Genomic DNA, 17,624 nt, shown 5'->3' with positions numbered 1-17,624 from the left:
AAAGAGGTAGTACTGGAGCTTTTGAAACATATAAAGGTAGATAAGTCTCCAGGTCCTGACAGGATTTTCCCCAGGACCTTGAGGGAAGTTAGTGAGGAAATAGCAGAGGCTCTGGCAGTGATTTTTCAAATGTCATTAGAGACGGGTATAGTGCCGGAGGATTGGAGTGTAGCGCAAGTGGTTCATTTGTTTAAAAAGGGTTCGAGGAGCACGCCTAGCAATTATCGGCCTGTAAGTTTGATGTCTGTGGTAGGTAAATTGATGGAAAATGTTCTTATAAGTATATGGAGGGACAGGGTCTGATCAGGTACACTCAACACGGATTTGTGCGTGGAAAGTTGTGTTTGACCAATCTTGTTGAATTTTTTGAAGAAATGACTAGGAATGTTGATGAGGGTAGAGCGGTGGATGTTGTCTATATGGACTTCAGTAAGGCCTTCGATAAGGTTCCGCATGGGAGGTTAGTTAGGAAGGCTAAGTCCTTGGGTATTAATTTGGAGATAGTCAAATGGATTCAACAATGGCTAGAAGGAAGGTGCCAGAGAGTAGTAGTAGACAACTGTTTGTCAGGATGGAAGCCGATGACAAGCAAGGGTACCTCAGGGATCGGTATTGGGACCATTGCTGTTTGTCACATATATTAATGATCTGGAGGATGGGGCGGTAAATTGGATTAGTAAATATGCAGATTATACTAAAATAGGGGGAATTGTGGATGATGAAGAGGGTATTCAAAGATTGCAGAGGGATTTAAACTGCTTAGAGGAGTGGGCAGAAAGATGGCAGATGGAGTTTAATGCTGATAAGTGTGAGGTGCTTCATTTTGGAAAGAATAATCAAAGCAAGGCATATGTGGTAAATGGGAGGACATTGAAAAATGCAGTGGAGCAGAAAGATCTAGGAATAATGGTGCATTGTTCCCTGAAGGTAGGAGTGCATGTGGATAGAGTGGTGAAGAAAGCCTTTAGTATGCTTGCCTATATAAATCAGTGCATAGAATATAGGAGTTGGGAAGTAATGATGAAACTGTACAAGACATTGGTGAGGCCAAATTTAGAGTACTGTGTGCAGTTCTAGTCACCAATTTATACGAAGAATATTAACAAGATGGAGAGAGTGCAGAGAAGATCTGTAAAATGGCGGTGCTGGCTCGACAGGCCGAAGGGCCTACTCCAGCTCCTATTGTCTATTGTCTAAGATGTACAAAAATGTTGCCTGCGGGTCAGCATCTGGAATACAAGGAAAAATTGAGCAAATTAGGTCTTTATTCCTTGGAACATAGAAGGCTGAGAGGGGATTTGATAGCAGTGTTTAAGATAATGAGAGGGATAGATAGAGTTGATGTGGAAAGGCTTTTCCCATTGAGAGTAGGAGCGATGGATACAAGAGGTCATGTGTTGAGAGTTGAAGGGCAAAGGTTTAGGAATAACATGAGGGGGAACTTCTTTACTCAGTGAGTGGTTACTGTGTGGAATGGGCTTCCGGGAAAGGTGGTGGAGGCAGGGTCAATTTTGTCATTTAAGAAAGAGTATATGGATAGGAGGGGGATGGAGGGATATGGGCAGAGTGCTGGTAAGTGGGATTAGAGGAGGGTACTTGGATCAGTGCAGACTAGAAAAGCAAAATATGGTTATGGTTATATCTAATGTATGCTTCCTTCTTCCTTTTGTCTAGTTTCCTCACCTGTTTCATCAGCCATGGTTCCCTTTTCCGACCATCTTTTCCTTGTCCCAGTGGAACAAACCTATCTTGAATCCTACATGTCTTTCCTAAACTTCTTCCACATTATTTCTATGCTTTGACTCTTAAACATCTGTTTCCAGTTTATTCTCTCTAGTTCCTGCCTCATCCCTTAATAATTATCCCTTCCCCAGTTCAGCACTTTTCCAATTTGAGTGTTTTTTTATCCTTTCCATAGCTATGATGAAACTAAGGGAATTATGATCACTCTCAACCAAAATCCTCCCGCACTGAGAGGTCCACCACCTGACCAGGTTCATTCTCCAGAACTAGATCCAGTGTGGCCTCTCTTCTAGTCAGCCAGTCAATATACTGTCATGAATCCTTCTTGTATACACCTTACAAATTTAGCCCCATCTATCCCTCCTGCAGGCAGTAAGTACAGTCAATTTTAGGGAAGTTTAAATTAGCCATAACTACAAACCTGTATTTCCCACAAAATTCCAAAATCTACCTTCTTATCTGCTCCTTGATGCCCTAAAGGCTATTTGGGGCCTATAGATTACTCCCAGTGCAGTGATATCTCCCTTCCTATTTCTGACTTCCTCCCACACCGATTCAATGGACATTCCCTCTGCAGCGTACTCCCTTTCTATAGCTGTGATACTATCCTTGACCATTAATGCTACTTCCCCAACTTTTTTTTACCTCCCATCCTATTCTTTTTAAAAACACCTAAACCTCACTACCTGCATCAGCCACTCCTCTCCTTCCTCCAGCCAGGTTTCAGTTACAGCCACAACATCATGGTTCCACATACTGATTCATGCTCTATTTTCATCCCCTTTATTCCTAATATTCCTAGTATTAAAATGGACATATTTTAAACCCTCTAACTAGCTATTTTATGTTTTGTCCCCTGCTTGTCCTTCCTCACCAACTTAGAGCTCATAGCATCATACTTTTGTCCTTTCACCCTAATCTCGGCACTCAAATTCCAATTCCCACTTCCCTGCCAAATTAGTTTAAACCCTCCCAACAGCTCAGAAAACCTACCCACCAGTATATTGGTCCCCTTCTGTTCTTTTTGTACACGTTAGACCTTCCCCAGAAGGGATCCCAATGATCCGAAAATATGAACCCCAGCCCGTGGCACCAAACCTTCAGCTACACATTCATCTGCTACTGCTTCCTGTTCCTACTCTCTCTGGCACTTGGCACAGGCAGAAATCCTGAGATTACTACCTTTGAGGTCCTGCTTTTTAACTTATTTCCTAATTCCCTATAGTCCCTCTTCAGGATCTCATCCCTTCTCCTATCTATGTCATTGGTTCCTACAAGGACCACAACATATGACTGCTCCCTCTCCCCCTGCAGAAAGCTTTGAACTCAATTAGAGACATCCCTGACACTAGCACCTGGGAGACTTGATCTTATTCACAGAACCGCCTATCTATTCGCCTAAACAACAAGTCCCCAATCACCATCACTCTCTTCAACTCCTCCCTTCCCATCGGAGCTAGGTGGCCAGCCGCTGTGACATAACCACCTCAAATTGTCCTTGGCAAATTGGTTCCCCCAAAAGTATTGAAAACAGCATACTTGTTGAGGGGAACAGCCACTGTGTGCCTATCCCCCTTCCCTCTCCTGACAGTCACCATCCCCTGACATTTAGGGGTCATTGCCTCCATGAAACTCCCACCTATCACTACTTCTGCCTCCCTTAAGACTCAAAGTTCAAATCCAGCTCCAATTCCCTAACACGGTTTGTCCAGAGCTGCAGCTGGATACACCTTTTGCTGGTGTAGTCATCAGGAACAAATATGCTGTTCCTGACTTCCAACATCCTACAATTGGAGCACTGGATTGCCCTTTCATTCATTCTTACAATTCTTTATTTGTTTACATGCATGCACTGTGTAGAGGGTTTTTTTCCACTACTAATAAGTGGTAATTCTGCCTCATCTGCAGAAAAAAAAAAGAATCTCAGGTTGATATGTGATGTCATGCATGTAGTCTGAAAATAAATTTGAAATCTGAAATTTGAACAGCCAGTTTTTTTATGATAACAAAAGTTGATCTCCTCTTATTGATGGACAATACATTTTCAACCACCATTGAAGCAGGGGAAATGCTCAGCAGAATCAATGGCTACATTTTTATGTTGGAAATAATTCTCTTTTTTAACAGCTGGTCAGTCTTGATGGTTCAGTGCAATGAATAGCACTGTTTAAATAGCTTCATGATCAGGTATGCGCCCAAAGAGTTTATAGAATCTTCAGAAGAATCATTCAGATTAATGGATTTAAATTAATTTAGGATTCTTAACAGAAAAGATTTGTGATTTAAATTTACACACTAGATTGAGATATTTTTTTAAAAGATTGAGATATACACTCCATATAACCGCCAATCTCACTCATGTTCATGTCTTTAAAAATATGTCTCCACTAAATCACAATATTCTCGTGTAATTTAATCAGAATCAAAACCAGATTCAGAATTTATTGTCATGAACAAATCACAAAATTCAGTTTTGTGACAGCATAATAGAGCAAACATATATTATAACCTTCTTAAACAATAATATAAAAACAAAAATAATAGGGCACGAATGTAAAGGAATCTGATGGCAGTGGGGAAGAAGCTGTCCTTGTGCCGCTGAGTGCTCATCTTTAGGCTCCTATACCTTTTTCCCGTTGGTAGAAGAGTGAAGAGGGCATGGCCTGAGTGGAGGCAGGTCTTTGAGGACAGATGCTGTTTTTTTAAGCCATTACCTCACATCAATATTCTCAATGGAGAGAAGTCTTGTGCCTGTGATGTTGGAGGCTGAGACAACAACCCGCTCAAGTTTATTCTTGTCCTGAGTGTTGGCACCTCCATACCAGACAGTGATGTAACCAGCCAGTGTATTCTTTTCAGTACACCTGTAGATATTTTCAAGAGTCTTCAGTGACATACCAAATCACCTCAAACACCTCACAAAGTATAGCTGCTTGCAAACCTTCTTTGTGATTGCATCAACATGGAGGCTCCAAGAGAGATCCTTGGAAATGTTGAATCCCAGGAATTTGTAGTTCTTTGACCCTCTCCATTAGTAAGCCCTTGATAAGGACTGAGTGGTGAAGTCCATAATCACCTCTTTGTTTTTGATAGCATTAAGCACAGGTTGTTGGTGTGACACCACTCAAAAAGCTGATCTATCTCCCTCCTTTTCTTCATCATTGCCATTTGTGATTCTGCTAAGAAATGTGACATCAGAAAACTTGTAGATAGCATTGGAATTGTGCCTGGCCACACACTCATGGGTATAGAGCAATGGGCTAAGCACGCATCCTTGGGGTGCACCTGTGTTGATAGTCAGTGAGGAGGAGACATGACCAGCCTGTTAAAGCATAACCTTGCAGCATTGTGTTGAATGGAATCTTTTGTCTGTGGCAATGGTCAAGGTTGTCTCTGTAATAATGTTAATACGTAGACCAGAAGACCAGAAATCTCAGGAACAGAATTTGCCATTCCCTTCATCAAGACTGGTCTGTTATTCAAATCATGGCTGATATATTTTTCCTTCCAATCCCATTCTATTGCCTTCTTCCATAATTTTTGGCACCCTTGCTAATCAAGAACTTCTGCTTTAAATACACCTAATGACTTGGCTTCCACAGCCATCTATGGCATAGATTACAACCATTTGACTGAAGAAACCTCCTCATCGCACTGTGCTTGTTTTTCTAGATTTTATGTGGAGAGGTTGTAACATCTTCCACAAGATGTTAGAGTCTGAATCAGAGAAATTGGAGAGATGCTTCCTCAACTGAATAGTCTCTCTAAAATAACTTCAATAGAAACAATACACAGGTATATTTCTAGCCGCTTAATTGGTGATTCAGTGTTTAAACTATGAGCCCCTGACTTTAATAAGTATCATAGACACTAGATGTGTAAATTTTCTAGACTCTAGAGGTTCTCACTATTATGGCTTAAGGAACTAGACACAAAATGTGCAATCACACAGACAAAGGCCAAAGATTGGGGTTCAAATCCAAACTGCACTAAAAGCAAAGGGTCTGGGTGAAACCAGCAATACAGATTTTACTCTTCTATTTAGGATTGATGCAATTTATAGGTAAATATCTTTCAAAATTATTTAATGCATTTTATATTAGAAGTTGACAACATTATAATTTCCTAGTAAGAAATGTAATGAGCATTTAGAAGATTTTTCATGGATAATGAGAAAATACATCACAATGTATTCCATCCTGATAGGATGCAAGCCTTCAAATCACTGCTGACAATGCCATATTATTTGATGGTTGTGAGGATAATTGTGGAAATATCAAATGAGTCAAGTGTCATAATTTCCAGATTATTTATTGCATGTTGTTTACAACCAAGGAACACAGATTCATGAAGTATTCTCAACCAGCCAAATTATTTAGCTGTCATGGTGGGGTAGGATTCTCCACATTGCAGTTGCATATAAACCACAAAACTAACCATTTTTAAAATATTTCATTTGAAATTTTAAAACCTCAATACATTAAATCATTAATGAATTATACATATAGAACAATACATGTGGTTATATATACTAATCCTTCCTTCCCTTCCTACCATCCTCCCCCCACCCTACCACCCACCTCCCTCCAAAATACCCCTAAGAAAGAAAGAAGAAAGGAGATTATCAATGAATATATAAGTTCCAATTGACTGCCATGAAAAGGAGTACCACCATTAGGACAAACTATTGAGAGGTTAAATATTCAAACCAAATTATTGTTAATATGGGCTCTATATTTTCAAAAAGGATTTATATTTATCATGTAAATTATGTTGATTTTTTTTCAAGAGGATTACAATATCTCATTTCAATATGCCATTTCTACATTCCCAAATTTATATCAGACTTCCAAATAATAGCTACACATTTCCTTCAAATGGCTAAAGCCAGTTGTAAAAATTCAATTTGATACATAGTTAACCTTAATTTTAAACTAAACATTTTAAAATTCCCTAATAAAAATAATATTGGGTCTAATGGAAAATTCAACCTTTAACACTTTCTCTAAAAATACATCAATTTGTATTCAAAATGACTTAACCTTAATACACTGCCAAGTCGAGTGAAAAAAGAACATATTTCTTTATGACATTTAAAACATAATTCTGAAGAAATTAAATTAAATCTTTTTAATTTTTGAGATGTTAAATATAATTGATGTAAGAAAAAATATATTGCACTAATCTATATCTTACATTAATCATTTTAGTCATCTTATCTTTAAATAACATTCTCCAATCATCTTGATCTATTGTTCTACCTAAATCATTTTCCCACTTTAGTCTTATTTTATGAATATCTAATTTGGACATTTTCTTTTGAAGTTATTTATACATTTCTGAAATAAATTTATAATACCTCCTTTAGTAAATAAAATTTCTGACTCATATTGTCCAGGTAATCTTAAACTTTGACTTAATTTATCAAATAAAAAATCTTTAACTTGATCATAAAAAACAAAGATATTATTGGGATCATTTTATTTTAATTTCATTCATTGACCAGAAGTAGAATAACCAGCTTCAAAAGAATCTTCTATTGTTCTCATCCCAATTTGATTCCATATATTTAAAACTAGATTATTAATAGTAAAAGTATAATATTTATTTGATATAATTGGTGCTTAATGTGAGATCTTACCTTTCCCACCTATCTCATAATCTATTTTATTCCATAATTTGATTAAATATTTCATATAGGTAGTTCATTATAGCTAATTAATAATTTGGTATTCCAGTTATAAATAAATTATAATATAGATTTTTTATCTTCTTTAGTTAATTCTATGTTAGCCCAAGTTAAAAATTTATCCAAATCAAACATTCCACTAATATATTTCAACTGTGCAGCTTTATAATAAATTTTAAAAATCCACACTAATCTATCAAATACTTTTCAGCATTAAATGATAAAACTATGGCTAAATCAGATTTCTTCTAGGAAGCATGAATTAAATAAATTAACAGCCATATTATTTGCAGAATACCATTTTTTAACAAATCCAGATGGATCTAAATGAATTAAATTTGTTAAATATTTAGCCAATCTATTTACTAAGATTTTGGCTACAATTTTATTGTCAACTTTTAATAATGAAATTGGTCTTTAAGACTCAGTCTTTAACAAATCTCTATATTTCTTAGGTATTACTGTTATAATTACATTAGGAAAAAAGGCTCCAGTAAAAAATGGACTTCCATTGCCTGTTTATAAACCTCCATTAGTGGAGGCATTAACAAATCTTTAATTTTTTTGTAAAATTCAGATGGAAAACCATCTTCACTGGGAGACTTGCCATTTTGCATAGAGCTAAGTGCATTAATAACTTTTTAAACTCTAAATGGGGAATCTAAATCTTTATGATCTTTGCAATTTAAAGAACAAAGATGATCTTCAGATTATACATTTTAATCTTTATTTCATCATTATTAGATTGAACTGCCTATAAATTATCTTAAAAATCTCTAAAACTATATCTTGAGCTTTATAAGTAATTTTTGAATTTCTTTTGATATAGTTCTAGAAGCCTGTTCTGTTTTCAATATCCAAGCAAACACCTTATGATCCCCTCCCCCAATTCATAATATTTCTGTTTAGTTCTCTGAATTAACTTCCCTTTTCTATGTCTGTATCGACTTATAATACATTTTATTATTTAGTAAGTCTCTTTTTTTTTCTTTTCAGATGAACCTTTCTGCAAATCTTTCTCTAAATTCTCTATTTTGTTCTCCATTTTATCTACTTCTTTAAATAATCTTTCTTAATTTTACTGGAAAAACATTATTTTGCCTCTCAAAAAAGCTTTTAAAGCATCCCATAAAATAAATTTATAATCGACTGAATCAGTATTGATATCCAAATATTCCTCAATTTGATTTCTCATGTAATTACAAAATTCAACATTTCTTAACAATGAAGGATCAAATCACAATCTATAAACTAGGTTACTCTCTCAGATCCCAAACATGAAATCAATAAAGGTGAATGATCTGACAAAATCCTAGCCTAATATCCTACATGTATTACTTGTCCTTGTAATTGAGCCAAAATTTAAAAAAAAAATCTATTCTAGAGTAAGAATCGAATATAAAAGAATAAAATTAGTAACTCAATTTTTCTCAGATTCAATCTTCTCCAAATGTCAACTAAATTCAAATCTTTTAACAATGTTAATATTCTTTTTGCAGTTTTGGTTTTTATCTTGATTTTTTCATTTATCTAATAATGGATCTAAATAACAATTAAAATCATCATGAACTATCATATTCTCATATGCTTGTGCAAGATTAAGAAAGGAATCTGAATAAATTTTTCATCATCTACATTAGGAGCATAAATATTCATAAGGGTCCAAAATTCTGAATATGTTTTATTGACTGCATCTTTACATTGCTCTTCATCGAGATGACAGTTTTAAAAATTTTCTTTAATTTTTTGAACTTTAATTTTATCCATTGCTTTATCATATTTTGCCATGTCAGTCTTAATGGTAGTCATTTCATTTTAATATTCAAACTGTGAATTAAGTTGAGTCTTAACAAATATAAATTCTTGATTAATTTGGTTATGCATTGATGGAATTTGTGGCAAAATAGAATTAAATTGGCTTGAGGGATCCACTGAAAGTGAAGTAATTTGAGAGGTTTCAAATTTACCTTCTTGAATAACATTGAATTTGGGGCCTTGATCTATCAATTCCTCTTCCTCTAATACTTCTGATGGTTCTGCTTCTGGTTGGACTAGCGATGTGAGTTGACAAGGCCTCTACAGGCTCCGTAGTTTGATACAAAACATCTGTTTCAGTAGCACAGTTGCTTCTGTGATGTCGATTCAGGAACTCTCGTCCTCACTCCAGCGCTATCTTCACCAATTCTCCGGGGAGACATGGATTTTAGCCATTGTCTGTCGAGTTATCTGATGAGAGAAAGGAAGCAAATCCGCAGGATTTGTCACCAAGCTAGGCCCTGTTTCTTCAATCATATTGATCTCTTTAGCAGTCTTTTTTTCACAGCTTGTGCTCTAGATTTCTTCAACACCATCGTAGGAAAGGTTTAAGGAAAGTTTTAATGTCACTAATTTTTTTTTAAGTTTTTCCATTCGTGTTTTAATTAATTCTGTCAGGAGAGGCACTTTTTCACATCTCCAACCTATGCCCTCATGTCACAGCCCCCAACTGACAATTTGTTGAACTTACTATTTATTTGGGTTTTCTTCATAAAGTATTAACTCTAAATGCTTCCTTTGGGAAGAAAGACACATGCTTTCTGCCCTTGAGGTCTTTGCTGTCTCTTAACTTTCCAGCTGTGTGCACTTCATTGCCAGTGATTCCGAGGTACCTATGTTTAATCACACTGAAACTTCTTGTCGCTCCTTATCCTGATACACCCGTCCTTTGATTGAGATGAAGGTGGCGTAATACATGCTACATTTTCAGTACAGCAATTTTGCCAAGTACTGACAACCTGTGCTGACCAACTGGCCAATGTTTTCATTTGTACCTTCAACATCTCATTCTGATAGGATGTGGTATCCAACTGTTTCAAATAGGCCTCAATCGTACGAATGCCCAAAAAGAGTGTGGTAAACTGTCTAAATGAATATCAACCAGTGACACTCATATCCACACAGATGAAATGTTTTGAGATGCTACTGTTGAAGATATTTACTAGCTCTTCACAAAACCTGGGACACCTGGACATCAAGATGCATACATCAGAAGGCTATTTATCGTCTTACAGTTTTGCATTCAACACCATCATCTCCTTAAAACTGATCTGGTGTTTGAATTGAATCCTGGAATTCCTCACCTCCAGGCTTTATTTAGTGCTGATTGATAAGAATTTCTCCTCCATAATCTCCATCAGCACTGGAGAACCACAGGGCTGTTTACTCAGCCCCCCTCTACTCACTTTATACCAATGACTGCGTGGCTCGGTACGACAACAACACCATCTACAAATCTGCTGATGATGCCAAAGTAGTGGGCTGTATAAAACGGGGACTGAGCCAGCATGCAGGTGGGAAATTTAAAACTTAGCTGAAAGTTGTACAAACAACCACCTCTCCCAAGAAGCTTATTGTAAACTTTAGGAAGGGAAAAAAAAACAGAAGTGCGTGATCCAGTGATCATTGGGAGATCAGAGGTGGAGAGGGTGAGAAAAATTAAATTCCTGGATGTCACTATTTTGGAGGACCTTTCCTGAACCCACCTACTAATGACACATCATGAAGAAAGCACATCAGCGTCTTTACTTCATCAGAAGTTTGCAGATGTTTGCTATGACATTAGAAACCTTGGCAAACTTCTATAGATGTGTAGTGGAAAGTGCACTGGCCAGCTGCATCATGGTCTTGTTTGAGGGCACCAATTCCTCTGAGCTGAATACCCTACAAAACAAAACAGAGGCACCCAGTGCATCCTATGCAAAATTCACCCCACCATTGAAATATCTACATGGAACACTGACGTCAGAGGGCAGCAACAATCATCAAGGATCCAAACCACCCAGGCATGCTCTGTCCTTGCAACTGCCATCAGAAAAAAAAGGTATAGGTGCCACAAGACTCACACCACCAGGTTCAGGGAGAGTCACTTTCCCTTCACCATGAGTCTCTTCAACAACAAACTCAGTCAGAGATTCATTTAAGGACTCTTACTTTCCACATTATTTATGACTGAATATTTATTATTTCTGTATTAATTTTTTTTTCTGTCAGCTTTTTTTACATTTCTTTCTTTCTTTACATTTCTCTCTTCGATATCTTTTTCTTGAATATGTTTAACACCGACAAGTAGAAATTCTGCATGGCCCGCAGGGAAATAAAAAGAATCTTAAGGTTGTGATATCATGTATGCATTCTGTCAATAAGACTTTGAACTTTAACAGGCAATGTTACTGTCACAAAGCTCCAGTGACCCAGGTTCAGTCAATGGATTCTGCATAAAGTTTGTGACTGTGTAAGTTGTCCCTTTCAGGATCTAACTTCATCCTACATACTGAAGGTGTGTGGGTTGATTTAAAAAAATAGCTTCTGTAACTTGCTCCTAGTGCAAGTAGGTGGTTGGAAAATTCAGCTTGAAGTTGATAGGAATGTGAGAGAGATTAAGTTGGATGGAAATCAGTGGGACTGAGAGGTATGATCTAAGAACTGGCAATGAGTCATAGGTCTGAATGGCTCCCTAACCAATAACTCTCACTTGTTATTATTACCATGTAACTCTCCAAGCATGTGGCACGTATCTCACAGAATAGACTGAGGCTGGGAATGCAACACCTCTATAACAGTAGTGGTCATTAGCGGACAGCCGACTGCGAATACTGGAATCTGAAACTAAACACGATCTGCTGGAGGAGCTCAGCAGATCGAGCAGCATCAGTGGGAAGAAAAAAAGAAGAGTGACATTTCAGGCCGGAACCCTTCATCAAGGATCTTGCTGAAGGACTCTAACCCAAAATGTCAACCTTTCTTTTCCTCCCACTATCGCTCCTTGACTGAGTTCCTGCAGTAGATTGTGCTTGGCTTATTTATCATAGATAGTTCCACAGTCCTGTGTCTCACAGTGGGTTGCTATAAATTTGTGAAGCTTGCTGTTTCCCACAGATCATAGAGAGCAAGGAAAAGTTCATCAGCCACTATTCAAATTCAGAACCAAGCCTCCACCTGTTCTTTGTCACCCCCCACAGTTTTATTTGTGTTGGCGCAAATAAATCTTTTTGATGAATTTACTCATGTTGTCGTCAACATTTATGAGCAGAAGATTCAAGGTCCGAACTTAGAGATGGTGTAATGGATGTCAGAACACTACTGGGTCAATATATTAAATGCATGATCCTGAGGTCTTAGTGCAACATGCTGTGAGATTTTGATTTGTCTGGGCCACTACTGTGCCAGTAGTCTGTTCATTTCCCAGAAATAGAAGAAATCAAACTGAGCTGGAAATAATAAGGAAAAAAGACTTCTGTTTCATCTGTGCTTTCATGCTTTGGTAGATCGCAGAGCAATTCTCATCATTGAAATACTGTTAAAGAATGTTCAGAATTGTAATAAAGATGCAAGCAAATCAATAAGGTTCATTTCTAGAGCAATGGAATCAATAACCAGTGAACTATGGACAATATTTAGATCATCTACATTTCCAGTATCAATAATACAGAAGGGTATTTAAGCTCTGTAAAAGCAGTAAAAACACCATGAGGATGAAACCAGATATCAGTAGAATGTTTTGTTGCAATTCCAGAATGGAGAATGTCATCAAGATGTTATGAGAGATGTCAATTATGAAAGAATATCAATATTTTGGCTTGTGAATGAAGTTTAATCTTTTTTTAATGAGCATTACTAATAAGTAAAATAAAGCCTTCAGAAGTAATCTGTTTAACTTAAGCTTTCGGGTGAAGTTGTGAAGTGTGTAATTAAACAAAAAAATGGATGTGCACTTGGTGAAATGAAGCAGGGTATGAGGAGACATGAGTGGAACTGTTATAATATCAATGTATTGTAAGTACTCATTTCAAGAATAAGTAAATATTATTCATGTTCAGAGTGTGCCACTTTGATAGTCACCCAGGACATTGCATCATACAAAGTAAGTCCTAGTTTTATTGTATCCATTTCTGGGTAGCTCTGTAGTCAGTGATGTCCAGGCTGCCTTCTGAAAATACATCAGGGATTTCTAACTATAACCTATTTAACTTTGTTAGCCGAGATGCAGAGAGAGCACAGTGCTGTGACATTAAGGTACAGCAGCACTGGTTCAAGATTGATCTGGTGGCTGCAAGTTGTAGATATGGAATTCATTTGTGAAGATACTTTAAGAATTTTGTCATGTACAGAAGATTCAAAAGCATTTCCTAATTGTGTTCAGAACACACATAATGTACCAAAAATTATCCCAATTTATAGGAAGTAATTGGCTTTGCAAAACTCTGTTCCATCTGTCTTCGGTAAACTTATACCTCTCATTTTGTTCGTTTTAGATTGGTCACAGTGTATGACCTACCAAAAGAAAATAGACACACACACCGAGAGCAGTTCAGTTTATACAAGGCTTTATTACTAAATCTAAAGCTGAATTCACATTACAATATGCAAGCCCTTCCCAATTATACTTATCAACGCCTGGACTGGTCCCAACTGCCGAAGCGAGGCAACGACTGCACACTTGTCGTGGGTTGTTGGGGCGCCGGTAGCAACTTCTCTACCTCTCTCGACCGGGACGTTAGCTGGACTCTTGAAGTTCTTCTTCTTGCGGAGAGATGTTGCCACCTCTTGGAGAGTCTCAAACTTCAGCAGTGGGACCATGGCTTATATTACCCAAAAATTGTTTACTTCAGATCTAATCATTTTGAATAAATGATTTAATTATCTTCATGGTCTCCTGACAAGTCTGCGACCAACAAAAGAAAACTGCATCTCTGGGCCTCATGGTGGAAGTTGGATAATGTCTACTGATTCATATGCATCCCTGGGCCCCATAGTGTAAATTAGATCATTGTCTTCTGATTCCAAACTGCATCCTGGGCCTCATGGTGTAAATTAGATTGTGTCTGCTGATTCTAAATAACAAGCAGGTTCTCAGTCTTGCAGCTGCAGAAGTAAAAAACACAGTTGAAATCTTCCATTACACCATCTGGTAACCATACATTACAATTTAAATTTCAACATGAAATTACCTATCTATAAATAAAATGACCTTACATGTAATGTATACTCAAGCAAATATTTATTATGCTGAAATGTAATTATTGTCTATCGGTCTTCTTAAAGCTTGTCAGCTTCTACCTTATGTTGAATTTATCTCCTGCCTTTTCTCTTTTCCTGCTGAATTGGGTTCTTCAGAAGATGTTGGACTAGACTTCAGAGATATGTAGGTTAATGTGTGTTTTCTAATCATAATGCAATTCTTTGTGGTGAACTTTCAGAAACTTGGATTTTTGAATAAATTTGCTAGTCAGCAGCTCTTGAGTTTTTGGGGTCAGAAATGGTTCTCAATGCACTTAACAATTATTGTGTTTCTCCATTGGATATTCAGTGTGTGGGAACAGAAATGAGTAGATTATTGCACCCATTTGAATTAATAAAATCCAATATTGAATAGCTTCCTCCACACTGCACAAGAGGCTGGAATAATCTGTTTACTCTTTGAAAAACAAAACAAAGAAAATACTTTCAGGCAATTTGAAATTAAAACAGTAAATTGAGCAACATAAGTGCTTGGTTCACTGAGAACCAAAAATTAATTGACCTGAAATATTAATTATATTTTCTCTCCACAGAAGGTCTCTGATCCATTGAGCATTCTCAGCATTTCCTGTTTTTTTTTAAATTTCAATTAACTTTTGATTGGTAATCCATCAGATATTTCTACCTTAAAATAATGTATGAAGCTATTCAGTGTAACAATAGAAGGTAATACAATTGATTCAGTGCAATAGATAACATAGCAAAAAAAATCATGCATATAGCTTTAACAAACCATAACATCTGAACACATTTCATAGTATTATCAAACAGATATTATGCAAATTCACAAATAGCTAACAAAGCTAGATGCTCAAAATTAGGTTAACAAATAAGGTTTTGAAAGAGCTTTTTAAACTCAAAAAAGGTAAACCGTTAGAGAGGTTTAGGAATGGAAATCGAAACATATGAATAGATGAAGCTCAAATTGCCCACGCGAGAGTGATTAAATTTGGGCACGATCAAGTGGCCAAGATAAAGAGAACGTGGGTACTCAGCAGATAATAAAGTCGTAGAAAATTACTGTTGAAAACAAGAATGAGGATTTTAAAATTAATGATTACTCATCGAAAGCCAACGAAGGCTGGCAACCGATAGAGCGATGGTTGAATAGGACTTGATGCAAACCTTTGCGTGGCCACTTTGCTGGAAAGTAAATCGAGGAAAGCCAGCGAACTTTGTGTTACATTAGTCAAGAGTGAAGGTAATGGATAATTGTATGGAAGAGAGTTTCACCAGCAGATAAGCTGAGGCAGGAGGAGAGTACGTAATATTGTTCAAGTGGAATTGGTTGCTTAGTGAATCAATGTTCATAGACATATCTAGGGTATGGTAGGTGGGGCAGAGAACAGGGAGGCAAATATCAGGGACACCACTTTCCTCTCCTTTCCTTCCCAAAATCCAAGTTGGGCTAGCACAATCCCATTTACTCTTGACTGCCATGTAGCGCAGCTCCAGGCACCAGGCCAGCATTTCATCAGGCCGCTTATCAGGGCCGCTGACTGTTGGCTGCAGCCCTTTGGGGTAGTAAGGCAATTCCAGCTGAAGGCAGCAACACAGCAGGCAAGTCACAAGCAGCACCCATAGCTCGCAGCTGCTCTGCTGAAACTGCTCTTCCTCTGCCAGTGCAGACTCTGCAGAGTGAGTGAGTATGATCTTTGTGACTCTTGAATTAAAAGCATGTTGGTGATGGCATGGTGTGTGACTGAAAAGGGTAATATGATCTGAAGATTTATTTGACTGAATTACCATTTGACCACTCCGTATTGTATGTATGTATGTATGTAATGTAGTGAGGGAGCGACTTCATCTCCAACATCGAAGTACTCGAGATGGCAGAGGCCGACAGCATCGAATCCACGCTGCTGAAGATCAAACTGCACTGGGTAGGTCATGTCTCCAGAATGGAGGACCATCGCCTTCCCAAGATCGTGTTATATGGCGAGCTCTCCACTGGCCACCGAGACAGAGGTGCACCAAAGAAGAGGTACAAGGACTCCCTAAAGAAAGCTCTTCGTGCCTGCCACATTGACCACTGCCAGTGGGCTGATATCACCTCAAACCATGCATCTTGGTGCCTCACAGTTCGGTGGGCAGCAACCTCCTTTGAAGAAGACTGCAGAGCCCACCTCACTGTCAAAAGACAAAGGAGGAAAAACCCAACACCCAACCCCAACCAACCAATTTTCCCTTGCATCCGCTGCAACCGTGTCTGCCTGTCCCGCATAGGACTTGTCAGCCACAAACGAGCCTGCAGCTGACATGGACATTACCCCTCCATAAATCTTCGTCCGCGAAGCCAAGCCAAAGAGAGGAGAAGAAGAAGACTGAGAGACTAGTGAAGGGTTGTGACAGTTACAGCACAACCCAGCAACACTGCCAATCAAGGTTTCACCCTTCCCACACCCATTAACTGCACATCTTGCATTGGCCAATTTAAATACCTTTGTACCTGGCCTTGAGCCATAAGGTCCATTGGCCTTGTAAATGGCTTGAGCTTGATGGCACTGGGCTGGACCCCCCAGCACTATAAATGGTGTCATATGTACTCCAATGGTCCTCTTTGCCATTGTTGTGACTCAGTCTCTTGGGTCCATGCTGTACTTGAGATGAATTGCCTCTTTGCCATTGGGACAACCTGCTTCACTTGGATCACTCCAGGCCTAGAACAACCTCATAAAAATAGTTGGTAATGGTAAGTTGCTGTCTGTTGGCTAAGATATGCACTATACTCCACTTTTAAAGGATTGAGAGTGTTTAATTAATAACCCTAGTTTGGCCTAGTAAGTTCCTAGTACCTAGTAGCTATTAGGTGTGTGTGTGTATGTGTGTGTGTGTGTGTGTGTGTGTGTGTGTGTGTGTGTGTGTGTGTGTGTGTGTGTGTGTGTGTGTGTGTGTGGGGGGGGGGCATGTGTGGGGGACATGTGTGGGGGGGTGTTTGGGGGTGTGTGTGGGGGTGTGTGTAGGGAGGTGTGTGTGTGTGGGTGTATGTGTGGGTGTGGTAGGTATAGTATTTATTTTCCTTGATTGTTGTTCCAGGTACCCAAATTGGTGTCTATATGTATGCATATACTTTTTTTTAAAATTACTGTATTGTGTTGTTTTGCAGTGTTATATGGTTTAATGGTTCTATCATGAG

General features: G+C 38.0%; 1 long non-coding RNA gene across 1 annotated transcript in view; it reads right to left on the bottom strand.

Annotated features, from left to right (window-relative positions):
* Positions 1–13,845: 13,845 nt before the first annotated feature.
* The window catches only part of LOC138739951 (uncharacterized), a 35,468-nt gene continuing 31,689 nt past the window's right edge, over positions 13,846–17,624 (bottom strand). Inside the window, exon 3 of the long non-coding RNA XR_011342602.1 lies at positions 13,846–14,332. This is a non-coding gene — a long non-coding RNA (uncharacterized lncRNA). The remainder of the gene's footprint in view (positions 14,333–17,624) is intronic.

The sequence above is a fragment of the Narcine bancroftii genome, chromosome 7 (genome assembly GCF_036971445.1).
Source record: "Narcine bancroftii isolate sNarBan1 chromosome 7, sNarBan1.hap1, whole genome shotgun sequence".
NCBI classification, from domain to species: Eukaryota; Metazoa; Chordata; class Chondrichthyes; order Torpediniformes; family Narcinidae; genus Narcine; species Narcine bancroftii.
The sequence above is the reverse complement of the archived record's forward strand: the minus strand, read 5'-3'. Positions and strand labels throughout refer to the sequence as shown.